The 14,824-nt window shown below is 45.4% G+C and overlaps 1 pseudogene; it reads right to left on the bottom strand.

Moving 5' to 3' along the window:
• Window positions 1-12,219: 12,219 nt before the first annotated feature.
• Window positions 12,220-14,356, bottom strand: LOC140641165 (GTP:AMP phosphotransferase AK3, mitochondrial pseudogene; annotated as a pseudogene).
• Between the last annotated feature and the right edge of the window lie 468 nt (window positions 14,357-14,824).

Raw genomic sequence — 14,824 nt, 5'->3', positions numbered from 1 at the left:
CCCTGGACATTCCTGAAAGGCCAAGGTTAGCAAAAGGAGTGTACGCACCACAGCCCAGAGGGATCCTGGTCTGTGCCATAGGCAGCAGATTCTGTTGCCTGAAGACCGGAATGCCCTACGTGATCACCTGCTATTATATACTCAGATGAACACCCAACATTTTGGGAAGGCACATTTGGAAACAGCTCCCAGAGATAAGTGTTTGAGCAACAGAGAGAAAACCAGATATCCTGAGTTCTTCATCATGGTTTTATTATCTTACCCTTTCTGTTCAAGCATAGAGGTGGCAAGACCAAATTTGTGGTAGGTGGAGGAGCATGGGCGGGTGCCTCGGATGCCCATTGAGAAGGCAATGCTGTGCCCAGGACCAGATGATGGTGGCCCAGACCAGGGTGAGGTTGGAGATGCAAAAGAGGGGTGGATTTGGGTGCTAGTTAGACCGCTGGTTGCAAATCAAAATGCCCTAATAAATTTCTGTTAACCATAAGAGAACAAGAGATGGGAAACCCCAGTAACTCTGCTGGAGACCTGCAAGTTAGAAGAGGCATAAATGTATCTGCCAGTTGAATGCAGGGAATTTATTTGGAGTCTCTACTCCAACAATCTGTTAAAAAGTTATGAGACATGGAAAGTTGAACACTGACTTTTTTTATTATTAAGGAGTAGTTTTACATGTGATAGTGGCATTGTGGTTCCCCCCCCACCCCCCCAGAGGTCTTATGTTTTTGAGATGTATGCTCCTGAGACTTCATAGAGGAAATGGTATGACTAGAGTTTTCTCCAAAGAATAGGGGGAGTGGGCAGGAGTTAGCTGAAGCTGGATTGGCTCTGAGTTGCAATGTGTCAAAGCTGAATGACGGGCTTGGGGGCTCATTGTGCATGGAGTCAAGACTTTCCTTGTAATGATGGCTGCCAGCACCACACCCCAGAAACTTTTCAGAGCTTCGTGTCTGCTCCACTTGTCTATGAAGGGTCCTATCGCTCTAGGATGAGGACATCCAAATGCTCACGTTAATAGGGACATAAAACAGCCACAAAAAGGTGGGGCTGTAGAGGAGCTTTACTGTTTGTTTTAAATGTATTTATACAGTTCTTCCTGCTAAAAATTGTAAAGAAGCAGCATTTTGGAACTTACCGAGAGGAGTACAGGCATCATCTTATTGCACTTCACAGACACTGGGTTTTTTTGTTTTCTTTTGTTTTTTTACAAATTGAACGTTTGTAGCAACCTGTTTTTCTGACGGCATTTGCTCACTTCCTGTCTTTGTGTCATATTTTGGTAATTTGCAATATTTCAAACTTTTTCATTATTATTACCTTTGTTATTGATGATCGGTGATTACCACTCACTGAGAGTTCGGATGATGGCATTTTTAGCAAGAACATACTTTTAATCAAGGTATGTACACTGTTTTTTTTTTAAATATAATGCTATTACACAGTTAATAGACTACAGTAGAGCATAAACATAACTTTTATATGCACCAGAAAACCAAAAAATTCATTTGACTTGCTTTATTGTGATATTCACAGCATTGTGTGGTGGTCTGGAATTGAACCTGTAATATCTCTGAAGTCTGCCCGTGATGATGTGTGAGAGAGGCTAGTTGTCCTCCTTCTCTATTCCTTCTTAGCTGAATCGTAATTGTTTGGTAGGCTTCACTGCTGGCCAAACACTTCCCAGCCTCCTTATTAGAGGGCATGGCCATGTGATTTGGTTCTGGCCAATGAGATGTAGCAAAAAGGTCACATGGAACTTTCTGGAAGGCTCCTGAAGGGGAGCTGACTCCTCTAGGAGGTATGTCCCTCCTCACTTCTCCCCATCTGTCTCCTGTTGCCTGGAAAAGGGATGGGGGGTTCAGAGCCCCAGGACCCCTGCTGGGCCATGAGGTGGTTTTGAGGATAGAAGCCACACACCTTATATGTCAGAGCAGAATAAAGGAGGAGCCTAGGTTGCTGATGAGTCTCTGAACAGATTGAAAGAAATGAGAGTGAACTTTCATGTGCTTCAGCCAAAATTGCTTTAGTTTTTTTTTTAATAAAGATTTTATTTATTTATTGAGAGAGAGAGAATAGAAGGAGAAGCAGGCTTCTCACTGAGCAGGGAGCCCAGTGTGGGACTTAATTCCAGGACCTCAGGATCATGACCAGATCTGAAGGCAGACATTTAACCAACTGAGCCACCCAGGCATCTCCTACTTTAGGTTTTTAATTGTATGCAGAGTCTTACTGCCGATTGATACAGGTGACTCTATTTTAATAAATAAAGTTCTATTTGCCATCATCTATCAAAAAGCAAAATATTGAGAGTCATCAACTCAGCAATTTCAATCAGGACTCCAAACTGTAGACATGCATCAAGAAATAGTATTGTTTGCAAGAGTAAACGCTGTAAAAAAAAAACAAAAAAAAACAAAAACAAACCACACTAAAACAAAACCCTCAGCATCCACGCATGGGGCCTGGTTACAGAAACGCACCTTAAGTGGGAGGGCAGACAGCCACTTGAAGAATGAGACAGGCCTGTTTGTGTTTCTATAAAAGAGCCTCAAGTCTTATTAGTAATTGAAACCAAGGGAGTTATATTTTAAAAAGTGAGTGAGTTTGATTGCTTTTGCATAAATAAATATAAAAATATGCACATATATTTCCTAGAAGGAAAGAAAAGCCTGGCTAACCGAAGGAAGACAGGGCCAGGGGGTTGGCATGGAAAGAGTGGCATTCACTTTGTCACTGAATATATTTTTGTACAGATTGAATTTTCTTTCTCTAGACTAATAAAAAAAATTACTTCTGGTGGTACAGCTTTGCTCAAAGCCTGATATCCTAAATTAACATCACAAAGAGTTTATGATCATTACATTTTCTTTGCCATCGTTCTCTTACAATCTCAGGTAGAGATTGATTTCCGTCTGAACTAATGTCAATGGTTATAGCAAAGATGTTTTTGTCCACTTCCCATCTCCCTGTCCTTCTATCCCTCCCCTTGTACCTCTCCCCTTGCCATAAATGTTGCTATTACTGATTCTCCAAGGAGCTCGTCTTCCCAGGGCCCAGGAAGGCAATCCGGGAGCCCAGAGCAGAGCAAAGCAACTTGCAGGAATGCTGAGCTGTCCATCCGCTCAGGGGCAGATGGTGACATTCTGACTCAACACAGAGTCCTGGTAACGCTCAGTGGCCTCCAAGTAGTTTTTACCAGTAGCTTTGTTTGTTTCTTGCTGATGAATGAGGACACACAAGCTCTGACAGGAATTGGCATATGTCCTGGAGTTCATTGACTTGGGTTTCGAATGAAGACCGGGTATATTTGACTCTTCCCTCCAGCAGGCGAGCTCTGCTGATGAGAGCAGGATGGGAACACAGCAGGAAGACAGCCACGCGCCACAAGCAGATGGCAGGAGAGGTGACATTTGTTTCCAAAGGATCTCAAAGCCCTAGGGAGCTCACAAGAGCAGCTCAAATGGCGCTTCAGTTTTAGGACAGTTCTTTCTAGGGGTCTGCATCCTTTAATGAGAGAAATCTGAACCTTAGCAACCCCATGGTCCAGAAAGGATTTTCATAGGATGATCAAGAAAACTCAGGTCTAAGGAGTGGCAAGTTCCAGGGTTGGCTTCAGGGTTGGAGTTTCACATAGAGGAACACGAGTTGGCAAAGTCTGAGCAATGAAGGGAGGAGGAATATGTGGGAATTATGGGATCTAGGAATTTGTCACTAGACCGAGTATATTGATCCCGACCACTCTGGTTTGTGAAATGCATGCCCAAATTGAACTGGCTTAAAGAAGAATCAGGATTTATTGATCAATGTAACTGGAAAGTTTGGTCGGTGATTTCAAGTCTACTTAGATCCAAGGCTTGGAACAATGCGTCAAGGACACTGTCACTGCTTCCCTCCCTCTCCCTTTCCTTCCTCTGTATTAGTTTCATTCACAAACCAGCATTCCCTACAGGGGGCTAGAGATGGTCTCCAGGGTTCCATCTACCAGTTTAGCAATCCCATCAGACACATCTTTCTCTATAGCTCCAACAACGTCAGGGCTGATTTTCACACCTAGTTTGGGACACATGCCCGCCTCTGAACCCATCAACCGCCCCTGTGATCTTCCAGGCCTAGACCTGGTACCCAAGCCAGAAGCCAGAGTCACAGCAGATGTTAGAGGGGCCACAGCTGGGGGTGTTGTTATCAGGGGCAGGAGGAGAAGTTGGTAGACAATTAAATGTACAGTGGACATGTCTGAGCTTCAAGTTTCTTTCCAGGATTAAACAAAAGCAGAAAAGGGACTCCTACACCCCCAGTATATAATCCTTCTTTGAAATGTTAGGGATTAGAAGCTTCCAGACCCTAACCCAGGCTTTGGGGCTTACTCTAGAGTCTTTGGGAGTTTTTTTGTGGTTATCCTGAGTGTGGGGTTGAAAATAAATTGGGACTGGAAAACATATACATACTCTTAGGGGTGTTCTCCAGGTATGGATGGATTCCTGGTCTAGGATACCACTCTGAAAGGTAAAATAATTCTAGAGCTTTCCTAGGTGCTTCCGTTTCTGCCCCAAATCTAAAGGGACCAGCTTGATTTATTTTTGGTTCCACATTTGCCTCTGTTTTTATAGACTTTTACTATTTTTTTAAGATTTTGTTCATTCATGAGAGACAGAGAGAGGTAGAGACATAGATAGAGGGAGAAGCAGGCTTCCTGTGGGGAGCCCGATGCAGGACTTAATCCCAGGACCCCCGGATCACAACCTGAGCCCAAGATAGATAGATGCTTAACCACTGAGCCACCCAGGCATCCCTACTAATGGTTTTTATAGACTTTTACTAGTGGTGAGCTGGACCCACACCCAAGCGTTCTGGCCCCAAATCAAGCAGGCTCTCCTGTGCTCTGCTGTGGGTGGCTAGGAAGAACAGCAATGGACATCAGTGTCGCCTTCCAGAAACAGGATGTTTGAAAAGAAATCTTTGTAAAACTGAGCAGTGTTGTCTTTCAGAATACACAGATTGAGCCGAGTCTACAGCGACTTGGAAAAGACTGGATCTGAATGCAAATTATGTGATCAGACCAAGTAAGCAAAGAGAAACGCAGCATTGCCAGCTCTTTGCACCATTTCTGAAAATGAGAATTGTGCAAAGACAAGTAGCTTATCTCAGAAACTGACAACTGTCAGTTCATTTTCTTACTGGTGACAAGAAAATATTCTGGAACTCTTCCTACAGGAATGGCTGTCAGGCGTACACCAATTTCCAAGCAAAAGTTAGTAAAGGAGGAGGAGTATCATTTGTAAATGTGAAGAAAAAAAGAGTCCATCTTGGCCACACAAAAAGCTTGGGTGATGGCCCATATTCATCTCTGTGCTGAAACACTGACTGAGAGGCGATTGGTGGAGAAAATGCCCCCACGGTCCCTGTCAGATGTAGGTCAGGGAAAAGCACACTGGGAAATTTTTACAAGGCATCTGATCAATGCCTTCCTTTTACTTACAGGGAGGATTAGAAAGTTCAAGTAAGACAGGTCCTCTTCACCCTTCTCAGTTCAAGAATTGATCCAGAGAGGAACCCAAATCTGGAAATGTCAACAGTGGTCACCTTACAACTTCTAGAATGGGCCATCCTACCCACCATGTGATTGGACCAGCGATGTCCCCTAACCAAGCCAGAATCCACTAAAATCACTCTTTAGGGATTCTGAACTCAGAGATGCAGATAGAATTTGCCCGTATGGTTGAGGAACAGAAGGAAACAGATACGTAGAGCATAAGCTGAGACACCAGGGCACCAGTTGCTATAAACCAGCCGCCCACAGGACATGTCTGAAGCACAACATGTTTTGCTTGGCCGGCAGGGTTTGAAATTCAAAATGATTGCCAACACGAGACGCTTTCACATTTTAAAATGGGTGGGCTTCCAGAGCAAACCATGTGGAAGTTGTGACTTTCTAAGAATAGTCACGGGAGGTGCATTTGGGACTTTTCAGACTTTTCGGACAGACATTCAAACATCACATGTGTTCTCATGACTGTCCCTCTAGGAGTGCCACTGGCCATGCTCCAGATTCTGGAGCTATCTGTGGGGCTTTGCTTAAAATCACTGAGATTTTAGCAAACTTATGTGGGACAGGATGGATGAAGGATTTTATATAAGTGTCCCAGGGTCCCCACCTACTCCTCTCATTCCTGAGACCCCAAGCCCAAGTGACTCCAGTGATTTTCTGTTTTAGATGCCCTGTTGCACACCCACCAGAGGGAAGCCAGTGAACCTGCACTAAGTGGAAGAGCTGGGTTCTGGCCATGGAGGCTTCTGATGAGCCCCGGTTCCTGCCCCTACTAAGGTCTGGTTCATTGGCAATTCCTGAATCCCTAAGACTTCCATACAGGGAGTGAACATTCTCTCTTCTCCCTGCTACCCCCACACAACACACAATTTATTTGAGCAAATTTGAGTGGGTTTCAGACCTGGCTGCCAAAAGAGCTCTGGCTAAGATGACTTCTGAGGATTAACCTAGCAAAGGGAAGATGCCATGGGGAAGGGCACTGGACAGTGTGGCACTCCATTTGCATGACGCCACCCGAAGCCAATGGCCCCTACAATAAGGTTCTCCATGCACTTTCTTGGTGGCCTCAGGACCTGGTGGTATGGACCCTTTTAGGCTTCTTCCCACCCACAGCATCTGGGCAGAGCTAACTATATCATAGAAGACATCAAGCTAGAAATGGCTTGACTTTTTCTCTCTCTCTCTCTTTTTTTTTTTTTGCCCCCACATTTCTGCTCAAGTACTCAGCTTATATGTTGGGCAGATATTTTTAAGTGTTTGCTTGTTTCTTGCCAAATTTTGGTGACCTCGCTCATTGGGTCTGTTTGCAAATGTCAGAAGGGGTAAAGGTCCCCAAAACTGGCACTTCGAGACCTGAGTTCTTTTGGGCTCTTGCCCAAGGGAGTGGGTGTGCAGCATGTTTTAAAGCCATCATGCAGTTCTTTGCTCCTTTGTGTGAGTCAGAGTCATGTGCTGTCTAAAATAGGTGGAGCGTGTGGGCAGGATAGTCCAAACACCATAGTTAAGTCATGGAGTTTATTCCTAGGGAGAGTGTGGCCCCTCATCCAGAGCCTTGGCGAAGCTCCATATGACTTCTGTAGGCATCGCACTGAGCATGCAAACCTGCTGAGTTGACTGCTTCTGCTCTGCCCTGGGGATCCACACACACCTTCATGCTGTGCATTTAGGAAAGTTGAAACAAGTAGATTTTACCAGATGTTTGAACACTAAACAGGCACATAATTAGTTTATTAGGGCTTCCCTAACAAACTGTACAGAGCATGTGGCTAACTAGGAAGGCACAAGCTCATTCATGCAGCTCCACATGGAGGCATGTTTGGGATTTTTTTACACTTTTTAAATATAAGTTTGGTAAGAAGGTACCCTTCCTCGTACCCCCCGTGCTCCCCAACACACACACACACATACACATACACACACACACTAGTGTGAACATGTTCTCATAACGTTCCCATGAATGTTTACCCGATAGCTCATGCTGATTGTGGCACCAATGACTAAGTTCTAAACCTACCTGTAGCTTTACTGCTTAGCTGGCTGTTCTGCTATAGCTTATGGAAGTAATTGCATGACTATTTGGGATGTTGGGAGCTGGTGATGAGCTAACTCCCCACCATCCCCACCTATAATTCCTCAGAGCACAGAGATGGAAACTCTTTCCTGGAAGAAAGGCACAAGGGGGAAGGAAGTAGTTGCTTAGAAGTGTTGCCAAACCCCTGTGCAACAACAGCTTAGTTAGGATTACGTGTAGCAAGCACCTGCTGTGTCCGAGAAAACTTTGAGCGATTGCTTCGTAACGGGTGAGAAGGAAGGTTTTACTGAGCCAAAACCAAAATCTGATCACCACTCAGCCTTGCCCTAGGCAGAAGGTTAGCCATCAGTCTTCCTCTCTGGAACATTTTCTTGCCCTCCCTCCTGGCTTTTGCACATGCCACCTCACCACCATGCTATAGATAACCGTCATTCCCTCTGCCCTCTTACATTCTTCATTTTTATCCTATAATGAATATCAGTCACTGTGAAATTCTGAGATAACTGTGAGCCTTATTGTCAGCTGTGACATAGAAGAATCTATCCTCCTTTTGGTGACTATTATCAGAAGTGGAAGGGCCTGTGGGCAGGAGGAGGGCTTTTTTTTTCTTTACTTTCTTGAACCTGCAAATCATGGTTTTAGGCAAAGAAAATAGCAAACAGGATATCCTAGTGGGGCACCAAGAGCTTAAAATCCACACAGGACAGTGTCTCCGAAAGGGACTTGTATTATTCTGATGCATTGCTGCTTTTCTTGTTCGAGTTGCTTAAGTTTTATTTTGTTGCATTTTTGAGAACTTGACATTTTCCTTCCCCCAGGGCTGCAAATGCAGAAGCAGCACTGACCAGCACTTGACATGTCTCTGAGACTCAGGAGACCCTATAGCTTCCTGGTAAGAGTTGTCTCCTGACAGTTCCTGGCTACTGCATTGCGCAAGGGTATTTTAAGTGACAAGAGGGCTACTTACTAACAAACTCCTTAATTGAAAACTTTGCTGTCAGACTATATTTGGGAGAGCCTGTTATCTTTCCTTGTTGTCGTTTGTAAGGACTAACTCTGGGTCCAGCTTGTATTCATACAGAAATGTCATCTGGCTACTTTACTGCTTAAATGTGTTAACTTTTAAGAGTGCTGTTATGGAGACTAAGAAAAGGAAGATTCTGGGATTCTTAAATTTGCTAAAGATTTTCACGGGTTCTCCAGTGATTTCAGAAATGATCACCTTTGAAGACAGATTGCATGCAATGTTGCCACCCTTGAGAGTCCCCAGGAAGTGGCCATTCCAAATGGTAATGACTCCAGGAGACCAGTCTTATTCTTGCTAGATGGAAATCCCAGTAGGATTTCATTTGGTTCAAAGTAGTGTACCTGGACCTCTCTTCACTTACCAAAGTTAATGGTTCTTATCAATGTGCTCAAGGGATATAGTAAGAATTTCTCATTTTCATAAGGAGAAATGAAAACACTGAGAAAGCAGAACTAGAGCTCATTACCATTAAGCATGGGAGTGTTGCCTTTCTTCTATCACAATTACGTCAATTCTTTTGTCAGTATCTTCTTTTTGAAGTTATTTTTTAAAAGATTTTATTTACTTATTTGAGAGAGGGAGCACGTGCATGAGTGAGAGGAGAGGCAGAAGCAGAAGCAGAGAACCCAACATGGGGCTGGATCCCAGGACCCGGGGATCACAACCCCATCCGAAGGCAGATGCTTAACTGACTGAGCCACGCAGGTGCCCCTTGTCAATATTTTCTAATTTCTTTTTTTAGTTCTAGAGGTTTCCTTCTAATTTCTTCCACCCTCCAATCCCCTGTTTCACTGAATAAGCAATTGCTCATTCTCTTCTGAGTCTTTCCAGTCAACATCTAAATTTAACTTCCTCCTTGTTTCTTCCACTCGGTGGCTTCTGCCCTTACCCAGAGTTGTGATTGGGCAGGAGTCTGCTGTCCATGCAGGGCTGGCTCAGGGGGATTGCTGATCAACTCTCAAAGCCTTACACGTTGACAACAGCCCAATTCAGTATCCATGCGGCCTGACATCCGTCCACTTCATTAGACACATATTCTGATTACCTCTAGAAAATTCTAGCCTCTTTGAGTACCCCACAACCACTACCAATTTTAAATACGTTTTCCAGTCTCTTGATATCATGCAAATTTTGTGAGCTTGCCGAAGGGAGGGTGGTGCCCAGCGTCATATTCAAAGTACTCTCACACATGTCTTCAGTATTCTTTCCTTCTTCCTCATACCTACTCCCTAGCTGCACTCTGTCCAAACTCCGTATTGATTCCGCCTACCTGGTGTTTTCCTGGTCCTTGCTGGAGAAGGCACTACGCAAGCTTGTCTAGATGGTCAACCCCCAAAAGTGTGCAAGGCCCTCATAAGACCGCAGGCTATCTAGACCTTGATCATTGGCCAAAGTGAAGAATAGGCATATCCCACAACTGTCCATAAACATGTTCCCATTTTAATGTATCCAAGTGTATGTCAGTCACTAATATAGAATTCAGCTGTTTTTCAGAGAAACGAAATGTGTTTCAGGGCTAGTTCATCTTCAGAGTACACTTAATTGGTCCCCCCCCCCCCCCGCAGGTTTTATTTAGAACTAAACCAAGCCTTTCTGACGATTAGACAACGTCAAACCCATATATCATGATTATACCGCAGGTTGGCTTCACAACCTGCACACGGGAAAATGACCATAATTAGCTGAGCCTAAAATGCTCAGCTGACATCTGACAACTTGACCAGCTAGCCACACAGGAAAAGGGGTTTATTAACTAGAGTGACATTTGATCTGCAACATAGATAAAGTGAAAAATGAAAAATGTCAGCCGTGGCAATGACTAATGATAAAATATCCATTGCTTAAATATCCATGTGTGGGGGCAAAAATAGTGACAAGGGGGACAGAGCTGTTTGTGTATAAGTTCCAGCTGGTGAGAGTGCCAGGTGGTTCTGAGTCTCTGCTAAACCCTGATTTGTAGGCTGGCTCTCTGTTAATCAACTCTGTGCTTTAGGATGGTGACTTGTAAAAGCTAGGGAGCTTTTAAATACAGCAAACATAACGATGACCATGATTCTGCTTCCCACCCCCGCCAAACCTGATAATTCAATGAAAATGTGCCTGGGGCATCAGTGTTCTCTTAAAGCTCCCCAGATGATTCTAACGTGCAACCAGAGTTGAAGGCTGCAGTTCTAGGTTTGGTGATGTATATATCCTGAGGATGGACAAGAAAATCTGGTTCCATTTCAGGATGGTGGATGAAGTATCCTACTAAGTACTACAGATTCTTCCCTCCTGCAGCATTTCACTTTCAGTGAATCAGAAACCCTGACATATGGCATGCAGAACTGATTGATGGAAAGATAGGAAGCCCCATGTACAATGCACACAGGAGACTATTGGAAAGGTGAAGGGAGCACTGAGCCTGCTCCGTCCCCAAAGGTTGGGCAAGGCACCAGAAGCAGAAGGGTATCGAGGATGATCAACATGTAGGTGCTTGGGCCATTGCTGCAGGAGGAGCCAACGATTCATCCTCCACGGTGCCCTTCTGGCTGCTCTTGACCTGAATAGCAGTGACTAAATGTCAGCCCTCAGGTAGGAGTCATGGCCAGGGAGCCCAAATTGGATGGGCATGGCCATGTGTCTTGAGGGTGTCCATTGCCAGGGGAATGGGGTAGACCTGAACACCCCAGAGAAATCTCACTCAGTGACTTATCCTTCTTCACTGTCCCTAGAGTAGTCCAATTCAGACCAGCCATCTCCCCAGGCAGGTGACAAACACCCACTGGCAGGGGATACAGAGTAATGGAGAATCTCAACCATAGGGAAGATCACAGAGCGAAGATCACCACACATTCAAGGAAGACCCACCACTACAAAAGACAAGAGACTGAATGAAACAGACAGCTTAACCCCCAAGCAAGATAAAGAACAGAGCGAGCAGAAGATGAATCAAGAATAAACCAGAGAGGGCACCTGGGTGGTTCAGTAGTTGAGCATCTGCCTTCGGCTCAGGTTGTGATCCTGGAGTCCCGGGATCAAGTTCCACTCAGGCTCCCTGCATCAGTCCCACATCAGTTCTCCCTCTGCCTGTGTCTCTGCCTCGCTCTCTGCCTCTCATGAATAAATGCATTTTAAAAATCTTAAAAAAAAATAAGCCAGAGAAAGACACATAGACAGATGCCATATGATTTCTCTTATATGTGGAATCTAAAACACAAAACAGATGAACAAGTAAGCAAAAACAGAAACAGACCCATAAATACAGAGAACAAACCAGAAGGGCAGGGAGGGGATGGGCAAATTGGGGAAAGGGGATAGAAGAGGCACAAATTTCCAGTTACAAAGTCAGTCACTCACAAGGATGAAAAATACAGCATGGCAAATATAGTCAACAAGACTGTGATGACATTGTACAGTGACTGTACAATGTGGGGAGCACTGTGTCATGTGTGGAATTGTCAGATCATTGTGTTGTCTCCCTGGAGCTATTATATGTCAACTGGGCTTCAATTAGAAAAATAAGCATAAGTAAATATCTCCGCTGTGTGAGGATAAAGCAATCACAAATAAATCAACTAGAGGTCATGGAGATTAAAAATTGATCCTTGCAAAAACTGAAGCAGCAGATGAAACTATTTTTTTCTGAAATGTAATTTTATTGTGACAAAGACTAATATGTGTCTTATAACCTAGTGACTAGAGATAATGCCTAAGTTGAGTAGTTCTCTCTCGGAAAGCACGTAATATCCAAGGAGGTTGTTATAGAAAGTGTCTTGAAGAATGAAATGTTTTCTGTAACCCTTTTAAAAAGACTTGGTCCATTTTGAAAAACTGACAACGAATGAAAAATACAACCCAAAGAAGGTAAAGCGAATTTTTCTCCCAAATGTATAAGACACACTTGCTTGGATGTATATTTTAAGTGCCTGGGGTGAAATGGGCCACGTTTTCAAAAGCAGTTAATAACAGCCTGTCCAACAAGAACTTGTTTCATTTGATTTAGCACCAACTGAAATAAAGAATAAATATGCCATTGAAGATACGTGTGTTTCTCCTCTACCTCTTTCCTACTGCCCCACTCCTACCAGGCAACGGCACATAAGCATGTGTCCTCCCAGCCCCACAAAGGAATAAAAAATCAGGATTTAAAAATGTGGTCAGGTGACACACACTGACAGGACTTTCTCCTCTTGGGAGAGGATGGCAGTGAGCAATCCCAGGTATCAATTTTCTCCATCCAGAATAAAGAACTCCACCTTCAGCAAACTCACCTTCCTGGACCTTTTTTACCTCTCATAGAAAGCTTTTTTTTTTTATTGCTACACCTGTTACTAATTATGACTGCTGTATCTGTCCAGGAAATTTCCCACCAGGTCAGCCTGTTCCATTTCCATCTCTTTAATGACCAAGCATGGGCATTTTCTGTAGTGTCACGAGTTTTTCTTCTTTGTTTAAAAAAGACTTTGTTACTCTTCAAGGCATGACCATCAAAAAGAACTGGCAAGTAGATCATAAGGCACACATTTCTTAGCCCCCCCCCCCACCGAATCTGTAAATCCAGTTATTTTTATCTGGAATTTTATAGATACAGCATCTCACAAAGCCATGTCCCATGTGCTAGAAACGTCTTTTTTGGCATCTGGCTACACAAAGGCCTCTGATGAGATATTGTCTCCAAATTGGTATAATGTAACTTTTTTTTTACTTTTCCAGAAAGATATGAAACGAATCACTTTTTCCGCCTGAGCAGAAGTCAGATTACTACCAACTGCTCTTTTAATTTTGCTCTACAAGGATGTTTTAAGCTCGGACATCTCTGATGTTTTTGTATCGTGTACCCATAGCTGGATAAAACACACTAGGCAATTTCCAAAGACAAATCTCAGCATGAGCCTCATTTGGCATTATCCTTAGCATCCAAAATAAAATCTGGAGAAATGAAACTAATTTAACTTTCAAGGACTTCATACACGGTGGAGCCTTAGAAGGAGGAACTTCTAACAGAAGAAAGGAAGAAGAGATTATGCTCAGCTTGCTGATTGCAAGCATTTGTCCTCATGGAGTAACCGATGCTTTCTGGTCTATTTGGGGAACTTTTGTTTGCAGGAAAGCACGCACGCAGGGCCAGATCTGGTCGGTTTTCGTTCCGGAGAAAGTCTCCAACACCCCCTTTTCCCGGTAATATTCCAGGACGGGTTTGGTTTGGTCTTCGTAAGCCTTCAGCCTCTGGTTAAGCGTCTCTGGTCTGTCGTCCTCACGCTGAACCAGAGGCTCGCCAGTGAGATCATCCAGGCCAATGGCTTTGGGAGGGTTAAATTCCAGGTTGTAGACGCGCCCACTGCTCGGATGGATCCAGCGAGCAGAGAGGCGTTGCTTGATGACCTCCGAGGGCACGTCCAGGCTCATCACCAGGTGTATCTGATAAGCTCTCTCCAGGGCCTCCGCTTGTGGCAGCGTCCTGGGGAAACCGCACAGCAGCCAGCTCTCCTGGGTGAAGGTTTTCAGCTGGTGAAGGGTCAGCCGGGTCATGATGTCGTCCGGGATGAGCTTCCCCTGGTCCATGAAAACCTTGGCCAGCACACCGATCTCTGTGTCCCTCAGCAGGTTGTCTCGGAGCAGGTCCCCGCTGGAGAACGTCTTCAGCTGGAAGCCTTTGGTGATGCGCAACGCCACCGTGCGCTTGCCGGAGCCCGGGGGGCCCATGAGCACTGCCCGCAGGAGCCGCACCGACGCCCCCATGGCTGCTGGGCCCGGCGGGGGCTGAGGACGGTTGGGGCCCGCGCCCCGACCCCCGCGCTCCTGGCCCCGCGCCCCGTCCCCCGCGCTCCTGGCCCCGCGCCCCGACCCTCGCGCTCCTGGCCCCGCGCCCCGACCCCCGCGCCCCGACCCCCGCGCTCCGGCCCCGCGCCCCGACCCCCGCGCTCCTGGCCCCGCGCCCCGACCCCCGAGCTCCGGCCCCGCGCCCCGACCCCCGCGCTCCTGGCCCCGCGCCCCGACCCCCGCTCCCCGACCCCGCGCTCCCCGCCCTGGCGGCAGCAGGTGCGGCGCAGCGAGCACCCAGCCCGTGGTGAGAGCAGGTGTCCGACACTGCCAAAGACCGCATCAGTGACTTGGAAGACTGAACCACGAATTCCTCCCATAGTGTCTTCTTTAAGACAAACTCTCCAGGTGAAACACAAGGCCCATGAAGGATATTCCCTCGCACGGTATTCATAAAGAGCGCAAAAACTGTTAACTA

The sequence above is a fragment of the Canis lupus genome, chromosome 10 (assembly GCF_048164855.1).
Source record: "Canis lupus baileyi chromosome 10, mCanLup2.hap1, whole genome shotgun sequence".
Lineage (NCBI taxonomy): Eukaryota > Metazoa > Chordata > Mammalia > Carnivora > Canidae > Canis > Canis lupus.
The sequence above is the reverse complement of the archived record's forward strand: the minus strand, read 5'-3'. Positions and strand labels throughout refer to the sequence as shown.